The sequence below is a fragment of the Cavia porcellus genome, unplaced genomic scaffold (assembly GCF_034190915.1).
Source record: "Cavia porcellus strain 051 isolate PalLab524CR breed Dunkin Hartley unplaced genomic scaffold, mCavPor4.1 scaffold_14, whole genome shotgun sequence".
Taxonomy (NCBI): Eukaryota; Metazoa; Chordata; class Mammalia; order Rodentia; family Caviidae; genus Cavia; species Cavia porcellus.
The window spans coordinates 67428570-67441973 of NW_026947497.1; the positions used below are offsets into that span (position 1 = coordinate 67428570).

General features: G+C 41.3%; 1 protein-coding gene across 6 annotated transcripts in view; it reads right to left on the reverse strand.

Annotated features, from left to right (window-relative positions):
• Positions 1–13404, reverse strand: part of Igf2bp2 (insulin like growth factor 2 mRNA binding protein 2) — a 130494-nt gene that overhangs the window by 66436 nt on the left and 50654 nt on the right. The gene's annotated exons all lie outside the window — the stretch shown is intronic.

Below are 13404 nucleotides of genomic sequence, written 5' to 3' on the forward strand. Positions count from 1 at the left end.
CATTAAAAGGGGTCTGCTATTCACACTTCCTCCACAGTAGGGACAGGTGGAGGGAGAATCCGACCTTGGCAGATGTTAGGTAAGCAGTGTTCTGTGGCCTGTGCTCGGGGATCAGGAACAGGCAGCACTGCACCTTGACTTTCAGAAGTGCAACTGGTGAACAGAAAAATACGCCCCAGAGCTGCCGCTGTTACCACTGAGCGAAGTCAAACAGCAATTTCTCTCTACCCAATAACAGGTTATATAAAAGCTTTCTTCCAAATTGCAGAATGTGCATTATTTCTAAAAAAAAAAAAAAAACCTCCCAGTCAGCAAATTCTAAAGCAGTAGAACAGGAAGGCATAGAACCCAACAGCTGTTAGAAGCTGAAATCTACTTTTGATTTAGAATATCCCCCACTGCCACCTTGCCCTCCCCAGACAGTCCTCCCTGAGGCAACATTGGGCCACAAAGTCGTACTAGCCTCATGGAGTTCTGAAGTCAGCCAGAGTTCCATTCTGCAAAACCTGTTCCCCAAGTCCATGAAGGGAAGTGCTGGAATCTCATTGATAACCCCACAGATTCCTACCAGCCATTAAAACTATCTAAAAATAGGTAATTTAAGAACTTCTTCTCCCTTTCGCAGCTTGACTTTATTAAGAACAGTAACTTAACCTAAACACTTACATCCCAAGGCTTTGTGAAGCATAATTGTCTATTAGCTTATTTATTAGACTCTGGGTCTTAAAAATAATGAGTAAAAAACTGAGGAGGTGAGGGTATCACATAAAGATTCAACTTGATTAACAAATTAAAATGCATAATCTATAACTGATTGGACACTAATGATGGTAATGAATTCTGGAGTACATAGTTTAAACAAGCAATCAGCATCAGTAAACAAGTAATGAATGAGCCAACAGCCCTTCTGAGTGGGATTGGTCTCAGTTCTCACATTGTGACAGTCTACGCTCCAATCTCTATGGAACTTCCTGCCCATTGCTCCCAGGTGCAGTGGTCCTAATGCAGAGCTCATCTTTTATGGACATTGCTCTTCTGAGAGGTAATTTGACGGAAAGAATAAACAAAATTTTCCCCCAGTATGAAAAATAAAATCGAGCCTAAGATTGGACTTGCAATTAGCCAGGATATGGTCTCTCATTAAAAAGCAAAGGTGCTATTATAATTAACAACACTACAGTGTGTTTAAGAGGTCCCTGATATCAAACCAAGAACATGAATTAGCTGGTTCAGAGAGAAAACAGCCTGCCCCTGAGATGAACGAGGCAAACACACATATCTAACAAAAATTAAAAGCGTTCCAGAAACACAAGAGCACTTTGGCTTCTATCTCCCTGGCTGACTGAAAATGTGACTGAAAGTTCTTCACAGGAAGGGACTAACCCAGAACGCTCTGGACACCACTTGCTGAACCACCCCCCTTTGAGTTTCTGCAGATTTGTGGGCCTGAGAATCTACATTCTAACAAGCGCTCAGCTGGTAAGTGATAAGGAGAGTCACTGTCCTGGCTCTCCTATTCACAGGGTAACAAGCGCTTACTTTTCGGTAAGCTTCTTCAGCCGGATTAGAAAGCTGCCTCATGTAATGCTTCGGGAAACACCATACTTTGCCTTTGACATTAGAAAGTATCTGTCGATTTTTAATCTACAAATTAAAACTTGTATGGATCTTAAGATCTTCAAAGCAAAGGTGGACAAGTCCCCTGGCCAGAAACACCTGGGAGATATTTACCCACATCTTTGAGATACAAGTTCTAGAGTAAAATGCACCTGCGTTTAAATCCTGAGTCTCTGAACTCTCAGGCAAGTTAAACTCTGAACCACGGTTTCTTTACAATTGCTGCACCTCAAATTTTGGCTGTAAGAATTCACCGAACCTATGTATTAAACCTCTTAGCCCAAATTCTAATTATAAGTCAACAAAATATCATGTCTGGCCCTTGCTGAAGGGTTCTAGAGTTCTCTGCCCAGGATCACCTGTCATCTAGGGAAGTCTTCATCCAAGCTACTCAGTTTTCTACAAAACATCAAGGCAAAAACCAAACCAGTATCGTTCTGGAAACCCATCACTCGCATCTTCTTGACTTCCTGGTTCTCCTGCCACCCCTGATCTGACGCTTCCTTGTGCTCCCACCTCAGAGGCTGCGGTGCCCCCAGACACCCTCAATACTTTCATCACTGTTCAAATCAGTCTTTCTAAACACGACGAAGAAAGGCGCCATCATGCATGCAGCCCACCAGCCAAGGACGGCTGTTGCTTCCTTGAGATTTATGTAAGCCTGCACATTCCCTCCTTTTGAAAATTTCCCTTCACTTGTATAATGTTTTTATTCTAAAATTAATGCATAGAAATTAAAAGTTAACACCACCAGAAATTCTATCACCCAGAGATAATCACTGGTAAGAATCTGACAAATGCTACCATCATTGCAGGTATTTTTACAAAAATGGGATCTTACTGCTTATTACATTGTAATCTTTTTCATTTACTACACTGCACAGATTTTAAAAATTTTTCTACAATGCTAAGTTTAATGGCTATAAAGGGTTTCATGACATTACCGGGCAATAATTAGGCCCTTGGATTCTCTGCTTTCTCACATTACATATACTCAGGACCTAAGAGAATGAACATATCAATTTATAATGTCACTCACCACGAGCAGGACTGTCAGATGATATAGCTAAAGGGCTCACTACTTTATAAACCTGCAGACTGACTTTCTCAGTCAAGGAAAAACGTTTACATTAATTAATTTAAAGACACTTCTATTCATTTTCTGCAGTCTCCTATTGGAGAGCAAGTGGGCATAAAGCCCCCTCCCTTTTGTATTCAAATATGCCAGAAACATTTTTTTAAATGAGGGTTTTTACTTTTATGGTACAGGGGACTGAACCCAGGGTCTCTGCGCTGGGTTTCATCACGCTCTTCCTGGCTTTGTTTTGAGACAGTGCCTCACTGAATTGCTGCATAGCCCAACCTGGGTTTGAACTGCAATCTTGCCTCAGCCTTCCAGGGTACTAGGATTGCAGGAGTGTACCATACCATGCCTGCTTAAATATGGCAACTGGATTTTTTTCCCAGTGAAAGCAGGATATATTTTATGCAAACTGTTCGGAGCCTAAAGCTAATAAGAGCATTTAAAAACTTTTAAAAAATAAAAGAGAGAATTAAGATATTCAGACTACATTTTAATTTCTCATTCACTATAGGGAGAACGCAGTGGACTGAGAATGGGAGAGACAAACCTGTTACACTGTACGCTGTATTTAGTTACTACTGTTAAGGAATCAAAGGCCCGGTGTGGTACCTCTTCTCTCTCACTAATTGTCTCAGATGTGTTCTACCCACCTTCCCCTGGAAGAACATCTCTGTTGCGAAAAATTACATTACCACCTCCCAGAACAGGTCATACCTTGGGGCCCAGGCTGCTGATGTCACAGGAAGGTAAGGCAACCGCCCAAATCAGAGAGAACAGACCCATCATGTTGTGCTTCTAAGAAGACACTTCCTTTTAATGTCTTAAGATTTAAAATCTCCCCTCCTCAAAGCCCACCTCCTCCTCCTCACCTTCCAATTTACTTTAATAAAACAACAGCAGCACCCTTCTCCCCAGAGCCCAGTTCAGGGTCAGCGAGCCACCTCTGATGATTCCGCCTCCATTCCTCTGCAAGGCTGGCATGTCCACTGGCTAACTGGGTGAGATTGGTTTCTTCCCTCTTCACAGGACCTTTTCCTAAGTCAAAACCCTGTTACCCAACCCTCAGTCCTACTCACAGCCTCCTACCTGCCTTCTCCCCAGTCAGTCCATTCCACCACCCACGGGCACTGTTTAGCACCTGTCTGCTAAACAGCAACCTAGAGGCTACAGTGCCATCCCTAAGTCTTCTGCACGGCACTCAAGGAATTCCCTTACTCTTGTCTCATCTCCTGGCCTAGCAAAGTAAATCTGCTGTCATGTTGGAGAAAGCTGCATGCTTACAACACTACTCCTGACATCCTTTCCCTGAATTACGAATGTCTTCCCTACTTCTCATTCTTATCTTCCTTCACATTCTTGGTTTTTTGTTGTTTTTTTCAGGGGACCAGCAATCAAACACAACCTCACACTTGCCAGGCAGGCACTATGCTGCTAAATCTCTGACCCCTTAAATTCTGTTACACTCAAATGTTTTACTCAAATAGAATTTTTCTATGAAGCTATCTAAAAAGCTATTAAGCTCGTCTATATTCATTTGAAAAATATTTACAGAGGGGCGGAGATTTAACTCAGTGGCATAAGCACCTGCCTGGTAATTCGAGGTTGTGAGTTCAATCCCAGTACCAAAAAAAGAAAAAAGAAAACTATTTACTGAGTTCTTATGATAAACCAGATACTAAGCTAGTCATTGAGTACTACAAAACAAAAAATACAGACAGGTTTCAATTTTTGTTTTCTTTTCTCCATGCATATTTTTTGTTTTTATTTATTTACTTATTTTGGGGTTTTTTTGAGACAGTTTTGCTATGCAGTTCAGGCTGGCCTTGAACTCAAGGCCATCTTCCTGCCTCAGCCTCCCGAGTACTAGGATTACAGGATGTGCACCACCATGCCTGGCCTCTCCATGAGTCTTATCTACACCAATTAGGTATAAACCTCTAGGGGGCTGGTATACTGCACGTTACTACTTTTTCCAGAACTACTGGCATGGTATCCAGCATGCGGCAAATGCTCAGAAAAAGTCTGATCAATTTTTTGATTGGTGGTTATAAATGCAGTTTATCGTCATATATACAAGCTGACTTGCCTGTGACAGCAGCTATTTACAAATCTAAGCAGAGAGCGTCATATTGGAAAAGACTAACCACGAACATTTATGTTCTAAACCCAACTGGTTAGGCCACTCACTGGTCACCTAACCAAGAGCAATGTCTTTCCCAGAGAACAGAGCAGTGGACACTTGGTACTGAGAGCACTGTGGGAAGTCCTGATCCACACACAAGAGCAAAAGACGTACGTGCTTCTGAATGACCGGAGAGGGCCTGGCACAAGGGGTCTCCCTGATGTACAGGCAACAAGATGCGCACTCGGCCAGCATCTCCACTCACTGAGTGCCTTCACTTCCATCACTTCCTCTCACAAGCCTCGGGAGGTATGCTCAGGGCCTTTTAAGCATCCAAACTGTGCACCAATTTAACAAGTATTTACTAAAAGAGGCAAAACATAAAGAAAAAGCATGGGTTTTAGAGCTGCAGAAACCCCGGGTTGATTTCTGGACTTATCGCTAGCTAGATTTTGTTCAGCTTTGGTTTCCTTTTGGTGAATAAAGGGAGATAAATTCTGCAGCATAAGGAGGTGCTCAGAAATGAGAGCTGCTGCTGCAGCTGAAGGAGAGGAGGAGTGGGCAGGGCGGTGTCCTGGTTACTCTTTTGTCATTGCTGGGACAAAATACAGAACACCCAAAATGAAGGAAGGAACGGTTTATTTAGCTCACTGTAGATGCTTCAGTCCACGATCAGCTGGCTCCAAGGCAGAGTGACATGGCACTTCATGGCAACAGCCAGCAAAAGCAGGACAAAAACTGGGGGAGACAAGCCTCTTTTCCTCCTTTATATTATGAGCAGACTCCCCCCACTCAGGACAGCACAGCACTCACCGCACTTCTGTGCCTTTCTCTTGCACAGGCTGAAGATATTCACAAAGCAAAGACTCTGGCTCCCTGCTGAGTCTCTCAGTTAACTTTCTAAACTTCTCAAATATCAACCGTGAGCATGGTGTCCCCACGCCGGGAGGTCAGCACTGTAGCATACCCAAAAGATGACTTCAAGGAGGACCCTGACTCAGTGAGGGAAATAAGATGAATAAGATGAATATGTATCTACAGCTGTAACTCAGAACTTTGTACTTGTCATTAAAATATAAGTAACGTGGAAACATGTCTCACTGACATCACAGTAACACTAAGTAACACTAAGGCATTCTTTCAGTAAAATACTCATCTCCAGCTATCCTGACATCATGGTCAGAAGGAGTTTTCAACAATTCATACTGTTTGGGGGTGGGGACTCAGCTCAGTGGAAGAACATTTAAATACTTTTACATACTTTATCTTTGGTATCTTGTGAATGCCTAGAAAGTTTCTATCCGAAAATCAGAGCTGATTCTTTACTGAAGATAACAGCAGGAATCCAAAAACTGGGCAAGAATTCATTCCTGTGCAGGCCACTGCAAAGAGATTACATCAGGCGTACAGGTGACACACAAATGCTTGCAGAACAAAAGAACAAATTTTGGTTACAGCTGACCTCTGTATTTGGTGTGTGATAAGCCTGGGATACCAACGAAATCAGTGTTACTATGAATAAGATTTTCCACTCTTTCAAGTCATGGCAGAACATGGAGCAAATACAAATGCCCAGTCTCAGTTTCTCCTGAGAACAAAGAGTAACTGAAAAAAGCACAGAAATAGATGCTGGCATCCACTCGGAAACATGTGCCACTGTCAACTCTACCCATTTCTTCCACCTCGAGGCTAATGTGTGCGTAGTTTTGTCAAGTGGGTTTCAAGTTTGAAGAGGAAGTCAAGGAGAAACGCTATTCTTCAGTATCTTGCCAAAACATCTGTCTCCATTCCCAAGAAAACATTAAATGTAAGCACTTTAGCATTCAGACCCCACCGCACAGCAGCGACAATCAGGAGACAGACCTGCAAAAGGCAAAATGATGCTGAAGATGTAAGCCAGGTGTTTTTTTCTTTTGGAAAAGTAGCATTCATGTCTGGGACACAGGACAGGCTGAAAAGGCTGTGGATGACCTTACTAGAATTTCATGCTCACTTTTACATGTGACTGAGAGCCAGGGTCCAGGCTTCCAATTGCTCAGAAGTCACCCATAAATCAGCCAATGAGACAAGTGCTGCAAATAGCATCATTTCTCATGAGCAAGAAGCCTGGCTATGCTGCTGGATTTTTCTGTAAAGGACAGAGAATGATCAAATCCGCCTTAAATTTTTCTCATGAAAATTTCTCAATTTACACAAAAAGTAGAAAGAAGGTGTATCTACCCTGTTTTCCAGTTACCAACAGAGGGCCAATCTTGTTCACTTATACTTAACCCATTCAATTATTCTTACCCAGATAGGAGAGCCTTTTATTGATACAGTACTTCAGGATGCATCACAAAAAGGATTTTTAAAAAATCTGCCTCAATATCACTATCATACACTAAAAACAAAAAGCAATGCCTTTATATTAGCAATTATGCCATTTTCCCTATTGTAACCATGTCATCTTTTTACAGTGGGGTCAATATTTGAATGTTCAAAATACAAATGAATCAGAGCGCTTAGCTTAATTTCTGCCCCATCTGGCCCAAACTATGCAAATAATACCTCACCTGTGTCACTGCCACCAAGAAGCATGTGTCTTACAGGAGACACAAACCTTATATTCATTAGCTATCCCCCCACCTGTTACGTTAGTTTACCATCTTTTACACGGTATTCTTTTTGCAGTACTGGAGACTGAACCCAGGGCCTCTGTACTGAGCCATCTGCCGGCCCATTTTTTTTTTTTTTTTTCTTTCTTTCTTTTGAGGTGGTATCTTGCAAAGTTTCTAAGTTTCCTAGGCTGGGCTCAAATTAGTGATCCACCAGCATTAGCCTCCTACAGTGCTGAGATTACAGGCAAACCCCATCCATCCCAGAAGTATAGGCTTTAAAAAAAATAAGTAACAGCTTTACTTAGTTATAATTCATATTAGCCATGTCAATGATTTTTAGTAAACTGCACAGCCACGCAATCATGAACTTCACAAAAACAAACCAAGTGCCCATTTGGGTCGCATTGATAGGTTCTGCTAGCCTGGGGTTTAGCTACATCCTCCCATCTCGGTACTGGACCCAGAGAAACAACTTACTGCTCCAAGAGTAACTTCCTCTTTTTGCGTGTGCGCCAAGCCCTCTCCAATCCCAAGTCTCCACTAGTGAATCTGTCTCCTGTTTTACACAGGCAGATGCACCTTTAAATCAGCAGTTAATGTCATTGTGCCCCCCAAACTCCTCCCCCAACTGGAACTGCTAAAAGTACTCCCACTTCGTTCTTGTTGAGAGCCTCTGAACTCCCTGCCCCGTGAAGCTCTCCCATGCCCGCATTAAAGGCCTCCTCCTTTGTCTCCTTCTTATTTCTCGTTTTCTCTGCGCTGCTTCAGATTGAGTGCCCCAAATACTCAATCACACATCTCGTGGGCCCTGGCTCTGGTCACCACCAACTGGTTTTCTATCTCTGGATTTTGATTTTGTTGCAATTCTTGCCCTACTCACACTATTTCCACCTGCTTGGGGTTCTCCCTCCACCCCCGCAGGACAGGAACTCTTCTGGGAGGGTCCTGGAGGTGCCTGACAGGCACTTCCACAGCAAGATTTCCTAGCAGATGCTCATCCCCCCACCAGCTCAGAACTGGAGGATTAACTGCTGTAGCTGTAGGAAAGCTCAGAGGTGAATCTGTTGCCAAACATTCACAAGGGTGCAGGATATTATGTATCTTATACATTTTGCTGACCAAACTTTCCCTCTGTCCTCACTCTAGTAGTCTACCTTACTCTGACTTTGGTTTTATTCATTTGCATTTTTTTTTACATTTCAAGTTTTTTTTTTTTTTAACTTTATCTCAAATACTTTTGGGGAGGGTGGAGACCAGAAAAGATTTAAATACTTTTCTCTCTAGAAATTCTGCCTTATCATATCTTAAAGCCTAGGAGAATCCCTCCCATTTGAGTAGGATTATTTTCTTCTGGGAAGTGGACACTTAGGCTAGCTCCCAGAAGTATGGCACCAGGACTCCAGGATGCAGAAGCGGAACGGATACAGAAACAGTTGAATGAGTGAGATGTGTGAAATTTACTCCTGTGCACACAAAAAGAGGGACACGCAGGGGTGGAATCTGTGAAGAAAATGTTGGTGATGCAATGGTTTAGAAAACTGAACCTACAAGAGCTGACAGGAAATGAAGAATAAGAAAAAAACGAGCCAGGGCAGGGAGCACTGTGGGGACGCTAGGCGGACGCCTCAGTAACACGCGTTTGCTGTGACGATGTGTGACAACTTCAGAAAACAGGACCCACAGCTTTACTGCTACAAGTGTGAGGTATTCATTCCAATTCCAAGCGCTGGCTAGTGAGGACATTTTACTTCGTGGTCCTGGCTGCTTTACTCTTGCCAAGAGAAAAATATTCTGTACCAACAACATTAAGACCTCAGGTTTCCCAAGGAAGGACCTCACAGGCAGAGGACATTAATTCCTCCCTTGACAGAGCTCAACAAAACTCTTCCTGCACCCAAGAATGCAAGGATAAATCAACTAAATTGGACGTGAGTTTTGTTCATATGTTCCAATCCTAAACATTCACTGAAATATTTGCATTGCAACCAAAACACTTTGGTTTGGACTTAAATACTATTCTATGACAGCATGTGAGTATGTCTCTGAACATGAAAGCCCAAACCTATTTAGCAAAATAACATTTCCTGCATTCAATCCAAGAGGGCAAAAAAATGTGTTACTGTGGTATGTTACAGACCTGCTACTTAACAGCTAGAGCAAGAGACCCAGGATTCCTTTTTCCCTTTGATAAGACTGAAGCAGACACTCTGCTTTGCAATACTAGATAACCTTAAGTGCACGTGTGTGTACACACACACACGCACACACACACACACACACACACACACACACACACACTCTGTGTGTTTCATTGGCATGAGGGTGTGTGTGTTAAGCTTTGAGATACAAATGTGAGGAATACCATATATGACACAAAGAATGTTTTGACCGTTTTTGAACCTGGGTCTTCCCTGGAAGAAGCTTGGATATACCGAGGTAAACAAGATGACCTAACTTGTTCTGGGTACATTCTACCTTAGCTATTGCCATAGGAGAAGGCAGCCTTAGCCATGGGAAGGAAGGAGAGGATATGAGCAAAGACTGTTTTCTTAATAATAGCTAGTGGATGGATTTTACTCAAGTGCTTTCAAGTATACCTAACACAGAACCATCTGTACCAGCTGAACTCACCCCACCAAAACGCTCAGCCTCATCTCCTGGTTTCTCCCAATAAGGTGACTGCAAGAGGTTGACTTTTTTTTTGTTTTTAAAGGGTTTTTGGGGCTGGGAGAATAGTTCAGAGATAGAGCACATGCTTAGCATGTCCAAGGTCCTGCGTTCAATCCCTAGCACCAGAAGTAATTTTTAAAAGTGGGCTTCCCTCCTTACATTGAGGTTCTCAAGCCCAGCTATACATTCTATCACTTAGATAACTTAAAAACAGAACAAATGCAGCTGATCTCACCAAAGATTCTAATTTAACTGGTCAGGGCCTGAGTCTAGGCACTGGTATCTTTAAAAAGTAAACACTATGTATTGCAAAAATGTACAAAAAAAATTCAAACCAGAACCAGGGTTAAAAAAGCAATGCACAAGACCTCCCCTTTTTGATATCTAGCCATGTAAGCCCTTTTTTTTAAGTACAATTTTTTTCTTTCAAGGCAAAACTCTTCTCCATCTAATATACTAACATCATCTTACCATGACAGGTCCTTTGTCCTTTAACCACTCCAGATACAGTTTCAATAGTGTACTCTTTGTATTTCTCCTACAACATACTACTCACATATTCAGCACTGCATTTACGAAGCAACCACAGTGCCTGTGTTTGTCGCCGTGGCTTGTGTTCAAGTTAAAGGCTTATCTCCCTCCCCCTTTGATTTACACAGGACGTTGGGCTGCTCATTACGTGAAAGTCACTGTGCTCAAAGTATGTGCATGCTGCAAAGATGAAAGTCACTCTTAGAGTTGTAGTTTGGAAAAGGAGCTAGCACGCTAGAAGGGGGTGAGACAAGAGTGAATAACAACACTACACTGCATACAAAGTCTATAATAAGCATTCAAAATGAACTCGATCCCTCTCAGCTACAGAGATATAAATCAAAATTCTTACAGCAAATTATCTCTGGAATTATGGATTTTATTCAGCACATGTATGTGGGTGTTGCCAAGTCTTTTATAAGGAGTTCGTGATGCCGAGCGTAATGGGACACACGTATGATCCCAGCACTCAGGAGGCCGAGGCAGGAGGATCACCATGAGTTTGACGCCAGCCTGGGCTACATAGTAAGTTCAAGACCAGCCTGAGCTACACAGCAAGACCCTGTCTTAAAAACAAAACAAACAAAAAAGAGTAATGAGACAAATACTCTCTAAGAAGATGAAGTCAGTTTGAAGAATGGAAAACTGACAGGCACCAAAAAAGTACCAATGTATCATGCAACAGGAGTGGCTCTCTACGGCTACAGCTCAGAACGCAAGAAACCGCGAGGGCGAGGCTGGCAAACTGGAACCACACTGCAGAGACCCCGGGCTGAGGCAGGAGGACACCAGAGACTAGGAGTTCAAGACCCACCGGGACAGCAAGGTGACACTCCATGTCAAAAAACAAAAAGTCAGAATACAAGGATGGACATAGCACACGATGCAAAAACAGAATAACAGGTGATCAAAAATGGTTACCATTATGCCTCTTGCCATCTTAAACAGAGTTGCCTATATCATCAGGTATAATAAAATTGAACAAAACAGTACAGAACAAGACCAATAAAACCTATACTGGAGACCTTATAGGACTTCAAAAGGAGACAATAGTCAAACCAGAATGGGCTTCATAGTAAATCTTATTGCCTTCAAAGTGGATAGCTATACCCTCAAACTTGATACTATCAAACAAAACAGAATACAGTAAAATCAGTCAGAACAAGATGGGGAGAGCAATACTGGGGTTCAAATCAGGTTAACAGGAAAAGTTACTATAATATATCCCACTATTTTTAAATTTAGTTTCCTCTTAATTAAAATAAGAAAAAAATAAATTAATTTTTTTAAAAAAAGGAAAGAAAGGGAGAGATTGAGATAAATGAGGACATAGTAACAGAACAACACGGGTCAGAACCGAACAATCTAAAGCATCATTGTGTTTCACCACCAGATAACCAGATAATAGTAGTCACCATAGTGTCTCTTTCCTTGAATTATTTGAGTATAACTTCGTATACTATAGCATCAAACATATCAAGACAGTGTGAAGCCATTCAAGAGAATGAAAGAATTACAGGGTATTTAGAACCAGCTAATAGAAAACAAACAATAGTTTCTATATTATCTCTTTGCCTATAAAAAATTTGTTCATACTATCGCATATAGTAAAATATAATAAGACACATGTTAAAACCAGTGGAAACAGACAAACAACAGCTTGATCGGACTTCAAAACAAGATGATATTAAATCAGCACTAGCTATTATGATACCTTGTTTTCTTCAAAATAGCTATTTGTACTATCACAGACAATAAAATCAAACAACCCAGGTTAAAACCATTCCAATTAGTGAGTGAAAACATTATATGACTTCAAACCTATATGACTGGGAATCATGATTAGCACATATTTTTATGTATTCTTATCATTTCTTATACTAGGGCAACTATTCGGTATTTATACATGTGAGTTGGATTTATTCACTTGAGTATGGTCTCAATCTGCATCCATTTATTTATAAATATCTCAATGTGATCATTCTTTATAGCTAAGTAGTATTCCATTGCATCACATTTGGTTTTTTTTTTCTTCAGAAAAAAAAAAAAGTTATAAGAACTGTGGGAGTAATAAAACCCAAAAAGTGTAATTGTTATTGTAAAAAAGAGAAGGAAAGAAAGTGGTCTAAAGGATTTAACTGCATGTATATTTAAGTGTGTAGGATAGAAAACCGTATTAATGAGTTTTTGTTGGATCATTTAACAGAACTGTCTGCAACCTCACTGTATAAATGTCCACTTTGTATGTTTTAATTTTGTAATTTGGACAACTGTTTCTAAGATGACAATATGTAATCTATTAACTAGTGATTTCTTACTGTGTATTTTTTTTTCTTGAAATTCTGTACTACTTGATACCCTTTTACTGCTTTGGTTTTTTTTTCCTTTCTCTTTAAATTAAAAAAAAAAAAAAAAAAGCCAAAACCCAGAGAATACAAGGGAGGACTTATCATCAGCAGTTGGAAGTTTCTAAATGGTACTTAGTATTATCACAAAAATAACATCATCCTAAAAAGCAGTGTGATGGTGTAACTGGAAAAGACCAAAAGCCATCAACTGAATAAAAGTGATCACCAGGGAGCTCGCCACGCACAGAAAAACCACCACTCACGAGCTGGTATATTTGCTTTCATCTTCTGGTCTTCTCTCTAGGGCGAGGGAGAGTTTTTGAGCAGGAATGTGCCGTCCTGGGAATGTCTCGGTAAGGCTGCCTCACCAGCCATTCTGGTACAAAGTTTGCTTTCCGGGCGCAGACATGACCAGGTGAGGCTTCTCCGTGCAGG